Source organism: Corvus hawaiiensis, chromosome 3, assembly GCF_020740725.1.
Source record: "Corvus hawaiiensis isolate bCorHaw1 chromosome 3, bCorHaw1.pri.cur, whole genome shotgun sequence".
In the NCBI taxonomy this organism is placed as follows: Eukaryota; Metazoa; Chordata; class Aves; order Passeriformes; family Corvidae; genus Corvus; species Corvus hawaiiensis.
In genome coordinates this window covers 74699943-74718677 of record NC_063215.1, presented here as the reverse complement: position 1 = coordinate 74718677, position 18735 = coordinate 74699943, and the positions used below count along the sequence as shown (strand labels likewise).

Here is an 18735-nt window from a genome sequence, read left to right as displayed (position 1 = left end):
AGAGATGAGTCCATGAGCACAAAACCTGATTATTGGCTAATGGTCATTTGCATACCCTAGACTATCTCAAAGCACCTCTGAAACATTAGTGCAAAGCATTTTGCTAATCAGGCCTGGTCCCTTCCACCCTTTCCCGTGCAGGTAAGTGATATTTGCCCGCAGAAAGGGAAACTGCAGATTGTAACCTCTATCAAATGAAGAATCACAGCTTCCAGAGGGGAGCACCAAGTGCTCTCACAGCCACAGAGTGCTTGAGAGGAACGAGGAGAGTAGCAAATGACTTGCTAGAGATCATACAGGGAAACAGCAGAAAGGTTTGAAAGAGTTAACCAATGTTCTGTCACCCTCTCAAATGTCTCTCAAAGCTGGTCTAAGGGCATCTCCTTAAGAATTCACTGGGATTATTTCCTTAGTCTGAGATGTCAGGGTGGTACAGCTTCATGGCTCCAGAGATTCAGCATTTGGAAGCCAGGTTTGGTATCTGAGTTGTGCCAAGTCTACCCATTTTTCCTGTGTCTGACTCCAGGCGTGCCTTAACTCCCTCTCCTCCACAGCCTGCAGAGTCTTGGCTTCCCCCTAGAAGCAGCCAAGTCAGGGTGCAATCCTTGCTAACTTGGTGAAAATTTGTAACAAACTCCTGCTTTAGTTGCTTGAGGAATAGGTTGCTTTCCAGGACTCTCAAGCTGGTTTCTGCACACCTCACAGGAAATGTGAAGGGTGATGCAGACAGCAAAAATCTGAATGAAATTGCTGGTCTTTACCAAAGATGTTAAATGATAATAAGCAGAAAGCCACTCCAAAGAGGTGTTCCCAAGGATCTAGTTCACTTGCTTGATTCCAAATATGTATTTTCCCACTGGTAGAGTTTTTACGATGTGCATAACAGAGATGTAATTTAAGAGTCACAGGAACACTAGTGATGATGAATGATGCCAGCCTCGGATTTAACAGCCCCTCCACGCCTTGTGCCAGCAGAGTGGTAAGGAACAAACTGCTCCCCAGAATGGCTCATCACACTGTGGGCTCACTGGGCAGTGTGGGGACAGCATGAAGACGTTGTTCATGGGGTACCGTGATGGCTTTTCTCCTGAGGATCAGTGTTTGGGCTGTGGCATGGGAAATTGTGGCAGTGGCATTGATCCATTCATCCTGGGTTTCAACTCATGCAACCAGGGATCAGGAATACCCCATTACATTGCAATATGCAAGCAGAAGCAAGGCCACTTAGCAGAAGGGGCCTTTGTTTTTGGCCTTTGCTTGTTCTGCTCTCAAGGACCTCCCCCTGAAAAGTGTGGGCAGCAATTCCTCCCCTTCTCTTCATGCCTGTCTGCAGCTCAAGGATGGAAAGAGGTGGGGGTGGCATGCTAAAATCCCAGACTTTGCTTTGGGCAGGTTTTTTATTTGGTCTGTTGCTGCTGTAGAGCCCTGTGCTTGAATGTTCCCTTCTTCTCCCAGAGATGACATCCTCTGGTGTCATGAAGGGGCTTTTCTGTCTTCATGGTGGCAGTGACGGGTGCTGGCTGGATCTGACCCCGAGGGAAACAGGTGCTGGCTCAGAGCTGCCCATCTCCAAGCCAGGGTGCCCTTGGCCAGCATCACCCTGCTGCACTTCCCTCTGCATCTCAATGAGCACCTTGGGATGTAAGGGCAGATGGGATACACTGATTACTTGGATCCTTCCTATTTTGGGACATGACAAGCAGTTCATTTCCCCCTTTCCTTTCATGTTTGCACAATGCTTTACACTGATCTCCCCTGCACACATTTATCTGCCAGGCAGGGTAATAGAGCAGCACCCAGGGAGTCTCCAAGGCTTTTGTAGGGGTTTGATATTGCTGAGCTGTGAATGCAGCAAGAGGCAGCATGTGTAGCTAATCCTGTGATACAATAACCAGTCCTTCGTGGTGGATGTGAAATTTACTAAATGCATGTTTGTTTATTGTTTGCCTGTGTAATGATGTGCGTGGGACTTGGGCTGATTTGAAAATATTAATAAACATGACAGCATTTCAGTAATGCACCAGACAGAATCCTCCCATTGCTCCCAGGAACACTAACACGGTATGTTCATAGATGGAATGAAAGGGAGTTTTCTTCTGAAATTAAAAAAAGGGCTTTCTATTATCTAAGCTAAGTAGCAAAAGAGTTCACTAGGTTATTTGCACTGGCACACTCCAACTGCAGGTGGGTTCATAAGCTTCTCTCTGATGTAGCAAAATTAGATCAGTGTAAGGGACAAGGAAGCTGACATTAGCCTGTGCTGTCACTGAAAGGACTGCTTGTCTATGAAGAGGAATGCACTGGTGGTTTACAGGGCACTCAGCTCAGGCAAAAATGAGCAGTCAGTTTTATCTCAGCCTTTTCTCGTTCATGGACCAGGAGCCTTTTGCTGTGGCTCTTTGATTCCTCTAGGCCCTCTGTGTGGTGGTATGTCTGTGTTGCCAGCACTGCAGAGGGGGATATTCAAAAGTAACCACGCGGGAATGTTTATTTCCCAAAATCAGTCTATTTGACCTGCACCAGGCAAGCTCCCTCCTGCCCTTCCAGCTTGAGTCTGTGACATCACAACTTTTTGGTAATGGCCTATTAATCACCTACTGCCTGATGCTGTGAATTCTGTCTGGTTTCCGCCAGGATACTTCATCATCTGCAAGCAGGACTTGGACCAGGCAGGGATGCCCCCATCCGAGCTCCTCCAGATGCTGGTGCTCCGAGCTTTGCCAGAACTGCACGATTTCTGTGTGTGCCATTAGACTGGGATGATGAACAGCTTGGCTGTGAGCACGTGCAGTGCAAACCCTGGTGAAAATCTGGCTTGGGGCCCTGGAGAGCAAGCGTCTTCACTGCCATGCAGAGCTGCCATCTGGCAGGTTGGACCTGGTGTCCTCACCACTCCAGCTTCCCAAGCCAGTGGCTTTTTGTTTCCTTTTAAATGAAAACAAATATTAACCTCAGCCCATGGATGACGCAGCCCATGGCTACCAGCAACATCTCTTTGTGCTGGGGTTGATGGGATGAAGGAGCTTAACTGCACACCACACAGTACCCAAAAATAGCCCCAGTGGGTCAGCAATGTGGTCTTTGTGAGGGAATGCAAGTAAGAAAGTGATCCTACCTCAGGGAGCAGCAAGGCAACCAGGCTGCAGTTTGTGGTGCAAAGCCTGCTACAAAGTGCTCCTTGTCAGTGGGTGCAAGGTGAGGCACAGTCTGTGTTTCCCTATGGCACTGCCTGCTGCATCCCAGGAGCTGTGTGGGATCCCACTGCTGCATTTTGCAGGAAAGGGGCTGCTGTGCTCTCTGCTTCCCCACCCGTGAGACTTGCACTGTGAGGGCCTTTGTGTGGTATTAATGTGATCCACCTATTTCTTGTTTCAGCTGGCTTCATGGGGAAAAAAGTACAAGGAGAATCCAGCTGGGTACAACTGGAAAAAATTTGGATGAGGTTTGTTTAACTGTAGTGACAAAGTTTTCCATTGCCACATGGTGTGGCCTCATATGTTCCTTCTCCATCCCTTCCTTACAAGTTGGTCAAAACTTGGAAAGAAAGTATGTGCCCAGGAGCAGCCTCCAGCTGTTCCATAGGATGGTTACAGCAGAAAATCAGAATGTTTGAGCCTGAAACCAAGTTTTTGGTAAGAAGAGCAACTGCCCCTTCTGGCTCGCCTTGTTCATTTCACTTCAAGACACAAGCACTGTCCTGGATGGTAGGAATGAAGACAGACCACAGCAGCTACTTTTGCAGCTGAGGGTAGAGAATCCAGGCAAAACTCACACATGGGTTTTTGGAGGGATCATGTCAAAGCGAGGCAGTGCCAGGGGCTGTGGCTGTGGTACACACCTTGCAGGCTGCAGTGGCATTGAGTGACTTTACCATTGCAACTCCACCTTGGGAAATGCTGCCAGAAGGAGAAAGGCTCCTTCCTTTTCACCTCAGCACTGATGAAGCTTTCAGGGAAGCACTTTCCAGCATGGAGAGTGCCATCTTCCTCCAGCAGTTTCCTGCAGGGGTTTATTAGTTTTTGGTTGTCCTGACACAACCACATCTGCCCCTTCATCACTCTCACCAAGGGCCCATTAGCCCTTTTCTGGTATCATCATCTCACAGGTTCAAGCTGTTCTGCTTTTCCGTGAGGAGGCCAAAATTCAGGCTATAGGAATTCAGGCTACAGGTCCATACACAGTAGGTACAGCTGTCTTCCTTGCTTCTTCCACAACATGCTTCTTTAATTTTACTGAAGAGAATTTTGTCTGAATGACTTTAGCTTCCTAATTGTCTTCATTGTCTGGGATCATCAACCCCCCCTCAGCTTCCTGCCTGTCCCACCTGCTAATTCTATCAGTAGCAATAGTTGCTCCTTCCAGATCACTGGAGGAAGATGCTGCTAAGTGTCAGGTCTAGAAAAGGTCACCAGGGAGCACCACCAGAAGTGCTCCCATGTGTGCCACCTCCATTTGTGCCTGTCAGCCATGCAGCCCCTCAACTCTTTTATACACTGTCTGGAACTGTTGCAATATTGTCATTCTCCCCCAAAAGTGCTGTGTGTGGCCTAGTGGTGCCTCACCCAGGGTTTGCCTCCAGGCAGCTACATGTATCAATCACTTTTTATAAAATCAACAGAAAATTCAATGAGATCTGTTTTCCATGAAACAGTGTTAGCTGGCACTGATGCTCTCTCTCTTTTATTTTTGTTGTACTTGAATCCCGTGTCATATTCTCTGTTGTTTGGTCTGGGGTTCATGTCAGATGTTTCCACCTTGTCTTTTTCCAAACATTAGCATACACTTAGACCTTTTCCAGTCCACTGGAAATTTTCTGGGACCCCTGGGGTTATTAAAAATGAATGCCTACAAGCTAAACATCTCCCAGACAGTCCTTTAAGGACTTCAGGGTATAAGATATCCGTATTTTGCAATTTAAAATTGTTTATCCCTAACAGCTGTTGTCTGTCATTCTTCTCAGTGATGCACTGGAGAGCACTTTATCATGCTTATGTCATCTCAACATGTCATCTATTTCTTTTCAAGTACAGAACAAAAATATTAATCAAACTATTCTGCATTATCATTAGCTGTTTCACCAGCTCCATCTAGAAATGAGCTAATATTGTTGTAATGACTCATTTTTCATTTCTTAATGGATATCTTTATGGGAATTGTTGAATTTATTTATCTACATGACAATTGTCTGAATGTTTCATGACTTTTGAGTATGTATAATCAACACTGTCTTTTAGATACATCATTCAAATATATAATTTGCAAAACATAAATAATTCAGGATGTTGCTCAGCCACACAAATGAAAGCGTTTTCTTGTCTGGGTCATTAATCTCGCCTAGATGAGGTCTAAGGCACAAAAGATGCTGCTCTTTTCACTTTTACTAAGTCCAAGTTAATTGAAATATAAAATAGCTATGCCCACACAGCAATGCTGCCTACAGAAAGGCGATGCAGCCTGATTGGAGAGATAATCCTCAGTTTCAGGAGACATAGATTTTGTTGCTGCCTCTGTTACTAAGTTTCCTCATGCAAATCACTCACCAGTCCATCCCAGTAACTGGGACTCAGTGCTATTTCATCTCCTCTGGGAAGTGCTCGGAGTCCATGGAGGAGCAGATCTTCCCTGAGAGAAGCCTTCTGACTTTGGGGAGCTTTAGAAAGGTATTGAACGGACAGGATTAGTGCTTGTTTTGTTCTCCTTGGTTGCCATTCACCTGGCCATTCACATTTGGAGCATTGCATTTCATTGTGATTTACTTTTGGCTTGAAATTTCTGGAAAAGCTGTTCAATGCAAAGCTAGGACTTCAGGGCAAGAAAACAGAATCTATACTTGTTGATCTTTTAATAAACTCTGTCCCCAGAGAGTGGGGTTTAGACCTTCACAATTTCCAGTCTCTTCTCCTGGCAAGTGAGAGGAGTAGGTGGAGAGGAAAGCTGAAACGAGGAGGGATCTGTATCCAATATGTGATTTGTTCTTTGTGGAGAGACCAGCTTTGGTTCGGACTGCTCCAGCTGGTAAAACTTTCACTCTGTAAATTCAGTATGAAACCAAATGTGTTTCTTGAAACAGATCCTTGGAGGACTTTCAAAGACACTGGTAGGTCAGATGTATCCAATTAGTAAGGGCCTGTGACAGCAGGCGAGAGCCCTGAGGGGCAGGGTGGGGAATCTTCCCAGAACATCTTGCCTGCACCGGGCTGAACTTCACTGAGGTCACCCCGTGGGTTAGAGCACAGCGAGTTCATGGTGGGGTTTTGGTGGCAGAGCCTTCTTTGAGCAGGGCTCATACAGGCAGTCATGTCACAGGCTGTCAGCTCCACTATGCATCTACCTGCACACCTTCACGTGTAGTTAGGAAATGGGAATCGAGGGACATTTCTATTCCTAGCTTTTTAATGTTTCTGTCTTTGCTGGCTGCTGTTTTGTAAACGTCCCCTCACAAGATTTTTAAGCTTGGCTTCTCTTTAGCCATGCTCTCTATCACCTGGGAAGGTTTTACCCCTTGTAGTGTATCTCACCTTTTTCAAAAAGTCTCAAAAACAAGTTTAGAGTCCCTGCAGGCTATGAGTTCAGGACCCTGTCTTGGACCCCAGTGCTATTGGGGGAATAGCCCTGATACTTGACTCTAAGTACAATTTTTCTCTAAATCTTGGATCTTTGGATCAGCTGTCATTACAATGCAAAGACAGTCCAAACTTTCTCTGAGTGTTGCTCACATGGAAGGCTTGAGAGGTGACTTCTATTCATTACTTACAGCCTCCATGCTGGATTACTCACTGGGTAAACTAACCAGGGGGAAGTTTCCCACAGAGATAGCACCCAGGGCCTTTCCCCTGAGAGGGTCCTGGAGCATTTCACAACTCACACGTGTACACTGCTGCTGTGGAGAGGCAAAGAGTGGCCCAGGGCACTGCTCAGGAGAAGGGTGTGCGGTTGCAGTGGGCAGCTGGGCACAACTCCTCCTGCTCTTACAGAGCTCGGCAGCAGCTACACAGAAGCAGAGATAGGCTTAGTTTGTAAAGCCCCAAATGAGAACTAATGAGAGGGAAGGTGACCTTGGTTTAAGGGGTGAGACAGAGCTGTCAAGCAGCGCTGCTTTCCAAAATTACTATGTGAAATCCCCAGTCATTTTCCAAGCTGAAAAGGGGAAAAAGAACACATCCCTACTGGCTCCTGAAGGATGCTGGGGTGCTAGGTGTAGTATGAAAAGACCTAACCCTCTAAAGTGGGGATCAGGTTGAAAACTACATCAGAAACAAAATTATCCACAGTTACTATCTATGCTTAATTATCTGAACCTCATCTTTACCAAGTGCCAAATGTTCAATTATAAAAAAGCACTGGGCAATTCCTCAGTCCTGTTCATAAGCAGCACTCAGGTGCTGAGGAACAGGGGTGTACCTGAGCTGCTGGTAGGACTACTTTAGCAGTATTAATTTTGCAACAGCTGCCAGTGACGCAGGAACTGCTCCAGATGTGGGGTGTTTATGAGCTGATTTATGAACAGGAGTAGGATCACAGTGGCTATCTATGCTATGTGTAAGCATACAGAGGATGATGGCTGCCTCCAGCTTCTGTCCCTGAAGATGCACCTCACTTCATAGCTTTCTGTCAGCAGAGGACAGGAGGAGGAATCAAAGTGCAGGAGCCCTTGAGGAAAGGATGAACAAGGCTTTGCATTTTAGATGGGCTTTAGGTTAGAAAAATAATAAAACCTGAGCATTTTAATAGAAAGATCAGCTCTAATGTTGGTAATCTAGACAGACAGCAGTGGGATGAGGAGAGACAAAGGGAATGTTTGATGTAAAATCAAGGTCGTGCCCTGAAAATCAGACACAGACGTGGAGAGAGGTATGTGAACCATTAAAATGAAAGGAAACCTGAGATAGTTGCTCTACCAGCTGCCAAAGACACCACGCTCTGTTTGTGCATGCTGGAGCCTTCTCTCCTCCACATTTGGCAACGTGGCAGATGCCGCATTGTGGTACCATCAGGAGAGGAAACCCAGAGGATAAACCAGAAGTGACCTAGGAACATACTTTAAAAATTCCTTTCTACTCATTAATCTGATTTGGGAGAGGGGATTCAAAGCTCTCTGTGGAAGGGAAAGTCCTGGCCCAGGAGCTAGGGGGCTGAAGCCCTCTGCTCGCTTGCTGAGCTGACACAGGGAGCTCCTCTCCTGCTCAGAGGCACCAGTGAGCAAGGAGCTGCTCTGTCCTTACATGTGACTGGGCAGCAGTGTCTCTGCAGATGCCGCAGAAGTCTTCAGTGGTTCTTCTTGGGAGTGCCTAGGCGCTGCAGCGAGACCAGCAGATTCTTTACATGCAAGTTGGTACGTTTCTGGAGGAGCATGAAAGTAGTGCTCCTTCTCAGTTTTTTACACCCAGGCTGAATCTGACAAGACTCTGAAGCTGATAGCATTTTTACTGCTGGTTTTACCGGGTGCTGTGACGTTCATTATCCTTGAAACATCTGTTTTTGCAGCACCAGCCTTCACTAAGCTTTCTGCTCTCAGCTCTCAACATGGGAAACTGGCTCCTCCAGCTCAGCACCACAGTGCAGCCTCCCCACCACACCCTGGCCAGCACCTGCCTTTGCTCCTGTGGGTGAGGCTGACAGGCTCCTGACAAAGACAAAGCAGACACTCAGGACCAGCACCCACCAGGCACTTGCAACTGCATCTGGCCTGGACCTCCCACTGTAAGGACAGCGTTAGATGCTCTGGGAGAGAGGCACAGGCTACCCACTAAAAGAAATGCAGACCTGTTTGTGTTTACATTACTGCAGGGATCACCTGGTGCTGCTTCTAGATTCAAAGCTGTGCAATCAGTGGCAGAGTGGCTGAGCCGGAGTGCAGCTGGGGCTGTGGCCTTGTGCCACTGCCTCCTGCAGCTCTGCACTGCCTGACAGGACTGTCACCACATCCTAACAGCACAACACTCAATCCTAAGCAGCTGGAGTGGAACAAGGTTTCCGTGCCCAACTTCCAGATCAGAAAATCCAAATCCATGTGCAAAAGGACAGAGCAGGGGAGTGACAGCATTCAGTCACTACAGTGCCATCAGACACATATCAGGTACTCCTGAGACACTGAGCAAGTTGCAGAGCATCATGAGGGCTGGAGAACCACTCCATGTCAGCTGGGACCATGCAGACACAGTCTTCGGCATGTCTTGGCTGGAACAGATCCTTTGATACCCAGGCTGGGAGGCAGGAAGGTGGCAGGTGGGGAAGGTACCGAATTGCCTTTATACTTTCCTAAGTTCCTCATCTGTCACTGTGTGTCCCCATGTGCCACCAAGGGTTGCCTAAAGCCTGAGGAAGTCTCCTCCATGGGAAGGCAGCCAGCAGCACTGCCTGCAGCGGAAGGACAGATTTTTCCAAGGAGCACCAGTATGAGGTTTCTTCCTCTTTGTACTTGGTCATCTAAAAAATGGCTCTGATTAAAACCAGGAGCTGTTGTACACTCAGCCGCGTGTGGACATCAGCCCAGCTATTTGGTCAACAAAATAAAAATTAAGATACTTAATTCTGAGCATCTGTTTTCTTGCTTTGTTCTTTTTTTAAATTTTGGCTGAGTCCCTGTGAGATTGGACTGTTTTCCTGATGGGTCAGCACAACTAGATGCCTTAAAGCTTTCTAAAGACTGGTTCTTTTACTTGATGATGGCCCAGAAAGCCACTGGGGATGTACAGTCAGCATCCACCCTTTTTGGGAAAAGGAGAGGGTGGAAGGGGAGAGGCCACGGTTCTGATTTGCTTGGCTTGGCGCTCAGGCTTGCTGAGCTGTGCCTTATGCCGCAGCCACGTGATTCGTGTAGCTGTGACACAAAATCATAAATCAATCCAGTTGGGCTAGAAAAGTTCATGAACCCTTACTGAACTTTTGGACGAACATGGGTCGAGTTTCAGGCTCGTAAGGAAATCCAAAACCAGGCAGGCTTCAGAAGGATTTGCGTTTCATCACAACCCTTTTGTAGAGCTTCACTAGAAAGGTGGTGGTCAGGAAAATGCTGGGTTTGGTCAAGAAAAAAAGGTGTTGACCTGAGAGCCTTTAAGTAGAGCAAGGCTGGCTTTATGAAATAGTCCTACTAACAGTTAGTGAAAAATAATTATTTTTGAAAACTGCCTCTTGTACAGCCAGGAGTTATCTTTATTTCACAGAATTGTCCAGCATGGCTAAAACACCTGCCAGGAAGATCCATTCCAGCATATTTTGCAGATTTTCAGAGAGGTTTCAAATCTCTTACTCTTAAACCTATTAAATTGTGGTGATCTGTTTGAAAACTTCTGCTTTTTTTTTTTTTTAATCCACCTCATTTTATAGGCATGGAAGTTTCTCAAAAACACCTTAACGCAATACTAGCAAAAGATTTCAAAGAGCATCTTCATTTTCAGATGGTTCAAAAAACATCTGTATTCCTCCCTTAAATCTGAATGCAGAAATGAAGCCAGAAAGGGCTTCCTTGTCAGGTTCATTATTGCTTTTCTGGCTGAGGGGGGTCTGGCTCTCCTGCTGCATCTCCTAAGAGAGCAAATATCTTCAATGGATTAGTCTGAGTTCAGATTTTAAATCAGCCTTTGCAGTGTTGCTTATTGCAAGTGGGTCAGGGCTGATAATCAGGAGATTTTAAGATAACAAGATTTCAGGTCCAGTTTATATGCCCTCTTCTATTTGAACCTTCAGGTTCCATATTTACAACCTTTCCCTTCCCAATGCACAGGAGTGAGAAAGCTGAGATCTTCAAGCCCTCATGGAGCTGTACAGCCAATTTCCCAGGAGAACAGTAGAAACACCACAGCTCTTTCAGAAAATAACTCAAGAATTGGCATCTGTGCCTCCAGACGACCAAATGAGCTTCTGACTCCACTGAGCTTTGTTTTTCACCCATTCACAGTACAAATTAGTAGAAGCCTTGTTATACTTTACAGTTTGTATTTCAAATAAACATATTGCTTACTAAGAAACTGCTACGGCTATTCGGTCCAATGTTTTCACTGTGTTTAGGAAGACTCTTGCTTTTGGATTAAATTGACCCTGGAGCAGATCCCAAATTAGCAAAAACAAAATAAAAGCATGGAATTTCTGTCAGTTTAAACACCAGAGATACACAATAAATACTGAAGCTTAACCAGCACTTTGTGACGTCTGCGTCTCTCATAAAGCAAATTGTGCTTGTGCAAACAACTGACCTGTGTGAAAAAGGACCAAAAGGGTCCAGTGTTCTCCTTATTGCCAACTTCTTGTGATGATTCAGAGGAAAGGGCTAAAAAAAAGGGAGGACAGTGAAGTGCCTTTCTCAGGAAAGAATACTTTGACTGCCAGATTCTGAGCAGTGATTTTTATTTGGCCTGGGCAAAATTCAATTTGGAAGTTAAGGGGAATAATGAGCTGAAAATCTCTGAGCTATGTACAGCTGTCCCAGCAAAACCAATGCTCTGGGCTAACTTCTGCTTCCATGGAGATGGATGCACCTTGTGTAGGCTGCTGGGAGACTGGACACTCAGCATCAAGAGCAGCATCTTGGGATGCTCTGGACCTTGCTGGACCATATCTGCATTCTTGAAAATCTTCCTTTCCACGAGAGAGTCCTATGGGCTCCCTCTCTGACCTCTGCCTAGTGCATGTAAGTCCTGAGGGTCTAAGGGAAATCACACTGGGCTTATAGACTTACAGCTGAGTTTGGAAACTGATTTGTGGCTTTAAAATATGAGGTCTCAAATATGAGAACTATTTTACTCTGTTTGTCAGAGCAGTGGATTCAAGTCCTTCCATGCCAGAGGGACCACAGGAGTAAGAACGGGAGAGAAGTCAGAGAAGGCAGAAAACCAGGACTGGGCTTGTTAGATAATATATGGCAGAAAGACAGTGTTGTTCCTCAAAGAGGACAGGGAACGTGAATTCTTAATGTTCTACAACAGGTTGCCCAGGACCATGTCTAAAATGCTTTTGAATATTTCCAAGTATGGAGACTTTGCTATCTCCCTGGGCAACCTGTACATCAGTGATACAAAATAGGCTTCCTGCCTTTCATGCACCCTGTACACACCTTATCCTTGGACAAGTTTTGCAAGTAAGAGATCACCATGTACTTCAAGCAAGGCCAAAGCAGATGACTCACTGGAGGGAGCTTTCATGCCAAAGCATCCATGTTTCAGCACAGCAGCATGGCTAGAAGCTGCTACCCTAATTCACCATTTTCCAGACTTGAAGTTTTCCAGATGGAGGCAATTATTTAATTTCCTTCTACGCATGAAGGAGCCAGAGCTGTGTCTTTGACATTCAGGTGAGCTCCACTTCATCAGAAGGACAGGGAGCACCATTTCAAACATGCTTCCACTGGGAAGAACTTACTATGGAGAAACTTGCTCCCAAGGAGCTGTAAGAGTGAGAACTGTGACATGAGAAGCTGTAAGAGTTATTCTTTTGCTTGGGTCAAATCTTGGTGGAGAGTAAACACCATTTGCAGTATAACTGATAGCAGCAGGAACAGGAACAAGATGAAGGTAAATACTGCATTTCGTAATGGAAGACTTTCTGCTCTTCAAAATTCAGAGTCCTGTGTGCATGGGACTTTCTGAATGTGTGCATGTGTGGTCCACAGCTCTTTGTTATATGCTGTGATTTTCCCCACTCCTCTACAGAGATAAGTAGGTAGGAGGCAGCTGTTTGTATAAGTCAGCAGCAGGCGATAAGATTATAACAAAGCCATTGAACAGCAGTGGAAACTTTCTATGCCACACGCAGGGTTTTTATCAGGGGTCTACAAATTGTCTTTGTTTCATTTTAAGGGCTTAACTTAAAGCTCATCCTCAAAGCAAAATGGCCTCATCCTTCCTGTCATCTTCCAAGATAGAGGAAGTGGTGAGATGTGTGTGTGTGTTCCCTGTCACTTGATATCACCTTACAGCAGAGCCTGGAAACAGGCTTTTTAATCAGCGTTTTGGGTTTCCTTTCCTTGTTTCCCTCTGTCTTTGGTTACTTTGGCAAAAAGAGCCTCCACTTCCTCCTTTGCTCTGCTTAAACAAACTGGAGGATTCAGAGATGGTGTGAAATGAGCCAACCCTGATGGGACCTAGGCACAGCCCTTCCCGTCCCTGTAAAACCCCAGTGCAGGCAGTGTTCACGTCCCCTGCCTTGGTGCCAGGGACATTGCACATGTATATTCCATGTGTAACCTAAAAAGCCTGAAGGTCACTGGGCAGCTACCAAGGTGATACCTCAGCCAAGGCTTGTGGACTGGCTTGCAACTACTTAGCTCTCAGCCACTGCAAAAGCAGAGAGACTTTGAGCACAGCTGTGTCGGCTCATCAGAGAAGGCGATTCAAGAGAACCAGTGTCGGAAAACTGATTGGTGGAAGAAATCTTTTAGCTGGGCCTTTCAGATGCTGGAGATGAGCATGAAGGGATTGGCTTGGTAAAATCAGGGAGTGACCCACACTGGAGTTGGGTACAGGCTGGTCTGGAAGTCCCATGCAGTGCTGTATGTGTGATGAGCACTTCTGCCCTGTCACTGAGGGGACCACAGAGCGGCTAGCAGTACATAACATAGCATTTCCTTAAAAAAGTTAAAGTGTCAAACCAAAATTAAAACAGTATCAAACAAAGAAGTAGCTTGAAGGTGAGCACTGTGCCTCCGGCCCTAGGGACCAACATGTCTCTGGAGTTCAAAGCTTCCTTGCAAGGCCAGTCACTGCCCCAGAAGAATTTGCAGAGTATATTGACAAGACACACAATGAATGGGAGAAAAAGGGCTAAGGGCTCCTTATTATTGTATTTATTGGCCAAGAGGACTGAAGAAGCAGAGGAACTTAGATGTGTTCCTGATTTACTTCGTGTGTGTCTTTGTTTTTCAGCAACCATAGGTCTTCCAGCCAGCTCCTTAGCTTGTGCCAGACACAGGCTCTTCCTCTACCACCAGGACAGTCACTATGAGGTTCTTCAGGAATGCTACTGCATGTCAAATCCTCATCCTCTCTCAGTGAACAAGCATTGCAAGCACAGACAGGCTGTTTCAACCTGATTTAACCAGGTCAAAGAGGAAATGCATAGCAGAACAACCTTACTCCCTGCCCACTGATAGCCCAGTGTTTGACCTCAGGTTGCAGTTCACTGAAAACCATGAGTAAGAAGACCTATGCCAAATGAAACCTACCCAACACTAAATGCAAATTTTGTAAGCAAGAAGTAAATTAACCAATTGAAAAAAATGGAGAAATGTCTAGACCACTTAGATGGGTTTATGCATTTAAGAAAGAGTTGGCTTATGCTAGCAACTCACCAACCTCAGAAGAAAATACTTTAAATCTTCTGATATGACTTTTTTCTGGGAATGAAGAGATGAAACAAAGAGTGCATCTCACTGAAAACCCCAATCCCAAGCCCTGAATAACCCATTAATAGTCTACAGACCACTTTAAAGTTCTAAGAACTTTTCTGCCTGACATTTGTTCATGCTTATTAGACATGTGATGAAAAAGATGATTTATAACACAATCCTTATATATATAACCTTTCTTCCAGAAAACAATCATTGTTTGTGCAGTGCTGGTAGAAGCATCTGAGTTGTGAAGTGGTTTTGGCTGCAGGGAAGTGAGAGGTTGACTCAGTTAAAAACCTTTCAACATCTTTATTTTAGTTCCCTAGTGAAAGGTCACTAAAGGCACGCTGAACAAAGGCAGGAGAAGACACTCTTTTTCCTGCTGTTGATGGCCCTCAAGCTGCCAGTGGAGAGGAAAGATGCTCTGACTTGCTCAGGTGGAGGAAGGTGCCCTCACCAATGCCAGGGAGAGTGGCCTGCAGGCCCATGGAAGCTCTGCACCTCATTCACTGACACGGAAGACTTTGTCCTTACATTTTGGTGGAGAAAGTGGTTATAATTCATCCTCACAAGCCAGAAGGAGATTCTTTCTATGAAAGACGACCCTCAGGGATTACTGAAAAGATCTGGGAGTTCCAACAGGGTGTGGTGTTAGGAAAATGGGCAATGAGGGAGTGTCAGGACACCAGTGATCCTTGTGGTCTTCCTGCTCCCTGAAACAGCAAGTCCAGGCCAGCCTGGGGCATCCCTGCACATACCTGCAGAGTCCAGATGACTCATTTTAACCAGGAAAATTGCACTTCCCAAATCTGCTTAGAGAAAGGAGTACTGAAGAGGACAGATTTCTCACAGCTATAAAAATGACCCTACATGGAAACTTCTGTGGAGTATGCATACATGTACACAACTACATGTATATAAACTAAAATGATCTAAAACTGCTTACAGATCAGTCTAAGTGCCAAGAAGTGATTTCTGATTTCAAAAGCAGTGTACTGAGAGGATGGGAAGAGGTCAGGCTAGTTTTAGAAAGAAGGAAGCTCCCGTCTTGCTTTTTAGCTCGATTTTTTTTTTTCATTTATGACTATCAGCTGGTAGTTTCATACTTCTGAATGAGCTTTGGCCAAGGAATTCTATGCATAGAAATCAGTATTTTTAGTTATGAAGCAGAGACATCGTGGTATTCACATTCTTTGGATCTCCTCTCCTGAGGTATAACCATTGAATCTCTATTAATTGCAGTTGAAACAAGCACAGTACTGCCATTACTTTCAGTAAGGTCAAGGCTGGGTCCATTGCAGACAGAGATCCATTAAGCCCTTTATGTGCTGGCCAGGCCTTACAAAATTGGCCTGGCGTTCTTGTTGTTCATTCCTCCTGGCTGCTGTTAATCAATTAATATGTGAAATTGCAGAGTCAAATGGAGACAGGATATTAATATAGAGTGTGCACTGTTTCCCTGCAGGAATCCACGTAAAAGCTGTCATTAACATCATGCATATACATGAGTCCAACAGAAAGCTATTAACTTATGTATTCGTCCAAGCAGGCTCAGTAAGTGCTTTACCATCAACAGTCTTGCTGCACTTGAAATTAAATATGCGTGTCAAGGTTAGCACTTCCTGGGCTGAGAAACTGAACCAGAAGAATATTAACAGATGTTAGCAATATGTGTGTGTGGGAGGAGAAGATCACACCTGAACCTAGTCAGTACTGAACAGTATTTGGAGCCTGGAGCTAATAATCTAGAAAAAACCCACTTTTAAGGAGCACAGACAGAGTTAGTGCTCTCTGCTGATGCCTTTTTCCCCTCAGTATGCCCAAATGGACTTTCTGAGACGGTACTTAAACACTGTGACTGTGTTAAAGCCTGACCTTGGGCACCTAGGAACCTGCATGGTCTTTTGCAGCAAGACAATCTAGCTAAAGAAATGTCTCTGGCTGATGCAGAATTACCTATTGTCTCCACCTCCCTGCTGCAGCCTGTTACCTGGGAATGGGACAACAATTCCTGCTCCCTGTCCCTGAGACAATCCTCTGGTTCCAAGTAGAAGTATTGAAACTCTGTTCAAGGCAGCTGGTTTAAGTTGGCTTTAGTTTCCTAAGACATATTCTCTTTTTAAAAAACAAACTGTTTTTTAGCTGTTGCACAAAATTATTAACAGAATAGGTAACGGATGTCAGGAAAATGCAAACTTTAAACTCTGTTGGAGAAAAGAGCCTGCTCAGGTCTGAGATCAGATTTCCAGCTGTAAAAGAGAAAGCTCTGTCTAGAAGTGCACCCAGGACTTACCAAGTGGCAGAAATCCACTATGATCCCACACTGCAGACCCTATGGTGTCTGAGGGAGTATGCACAGGAATCGGGGAAGGAAGCAGTCATATTTGTAAAAGGTCCAAGGAGGGAAAATGCTATGTGAGAACTGGGAATTGGCAAAGACAACTTTTGTTTAAGAAAATAAAATAAAATAGACTAAGGACAATCTGGGAAGCAATATGGCCAGTGAGTTGGACATTTGTTCTGGGGAAAATGCTTGGGAGCCATTTCAAGGGATATAGTGAGAGAAGGGTGACCAAACCCCCCTAGATTAGAGGAAGCCAGCATAGACTGAGGCACAGGAGGATCGTGTCATGCTTAACTACTCTCCAGGAACCCTTTGAAGATACCACTGCCATGACAGATAAGGGTAATTTAGTGGGTAGCAGAATATTTTGATTTTCCAGAAGCATTTGACTGTTTTGCATGCAGTAGATTAATGGCTTTTGTACAAAGACATTAAAGGGAAGATAAAACAGTGACTGGAATGGAAAAAGAGCTTAAAAATAGGAGACAAAGGTTGGCAGAGGATGGAAGGAAGCATTTCTGACTGTTTCTAAAATTGACATAATTTCTATTTATAGTGGACCTAAAGATATTTATGTTGAAGCCAGTGGAAGTGTGCCACTGAGATCAGATTTGCAGGAAGACAATGAGAATGGGTGGTGTCCTGCTTTGATCTATGTACCTCTTCAGAACAGCCTAAAAATGGGATGGTAAATCACCTTACTGTATGAGCTGCAGGCAGACAACCTCTGGAAGTGCTGCTGACTTCACTTGGAGGGTCTGGCACAGGGGTGAGTTTGCCCATCGAACCTGTGTAGAGGGTCTGAGCAAGCAGCACCTCCTGCAGCCAGGCAGTAAGAACATTCCCATCCAAACCACTGCCTTAATCATTGGGCCAAAAGTATTTCCCTGAAAAGTGCTATGGGAAGACCTGGAAGCAGGGCTGAAGCATCCTGTTTGAGGACACAAAGGGGCTTTTCCTAATCACAGAATCACAGAATAGAATCACAGGACAAGCTGAATTGGAAAGGACCCTCAAGGAACATTGAGTCCAGCTCTGGGCCCTACACAGGACAGTTCCCAAGAACCACTCCATGTACCTGAGAGCACTGTCCAAACCCTTCTTGAACTCTGTCAGGCTGGTGCTGTGACCACTTCCCTGGGGAGCCTGTTCCAGTGCCCAAACACCCTCTGGGTGAAGAACCTTTTCCTAATATCCAAACTAAACCTCCCCTGACACAGCTTCAGGCCATTCCCTCGGGTCCTGTCCCTGGTCACCCCAGAGAAAAGATCAGTGCCTGCCCCTCCTCTTCCCCTCACGAGGAAGCTGTAACTGCAATGAGGCCTCCCCTCAGTCTCTTCCAGGCTGAACAGAACAAGTGACCTCAGCTGCTCCTCACAGAGCTTCCCATCTATCCTTGATGCTGCAGGCTTGCACAGCATCATCCTTAGTGTGTACCTGCAGCAAGACTAGGCCTCTTCCCCGTTGGGAACATTGAGTCCTACCAGTGGGCAAAGTGTCAATGCTGGCCCCATGGGCCAAGTGCCAGTGGGATCTGCTCAAGGTCCAACAGGTCAGAAGAAGTTTAGGAGACAGCCCATGAGCAGCAGATCCCCAAGAGCCCAGCACATATTGTTCAGCAACAGTAATTGAATTTGCTGAACAATTGAACGGTAACATCTCAAGTAATTTCAGTCCTAAACTTAGAAGGATAGGACAGCCTCCAGCCACCTCTTGTTAAACCATAGCCTGCTCATTGCAGGCAAAGCAGTGAGTAGCCCTCAGTGAAATCCTTTGGTAGCCAGTGCACTGTAATGCCTAGAGGTGATGAGGGGTGAAGGGCAGAGGAAAGCTGAGGTCCTGGCTCCATCAGCTCCAAAACTCAGGGTTATCTCAAAGGAAACTGGATTTGAAGTGTCTAAACTCTTCCCTAGGCACTGCAGACAACTCTTTGTATGTATCACTGTCCCTGTGTCAAGCTCCAGGAATTGTCCCTGTTGATGTGCACTGGCAGTGGGAGTTAAAAGAGGCTTCATGAACAAGCATCTGATGGCACAGAAAGCCACAGCCAGAGGAAACTTGTGCCCAAATT

The 18735-nt window shown here is 45.6% G+C and overlaps 1 long non-coding RNA gene across 1 annotated transcript in view; it reads left to right on the top strand.

The window, feature by feature from the left end:
• The window catches only part of LOC125324239, an 83375-nt gene that overhangs the window by 61818 nt on the left and 2822 nt on the right, over positions 1–18735 (top strand). The window lies entirely within an intron of this gene.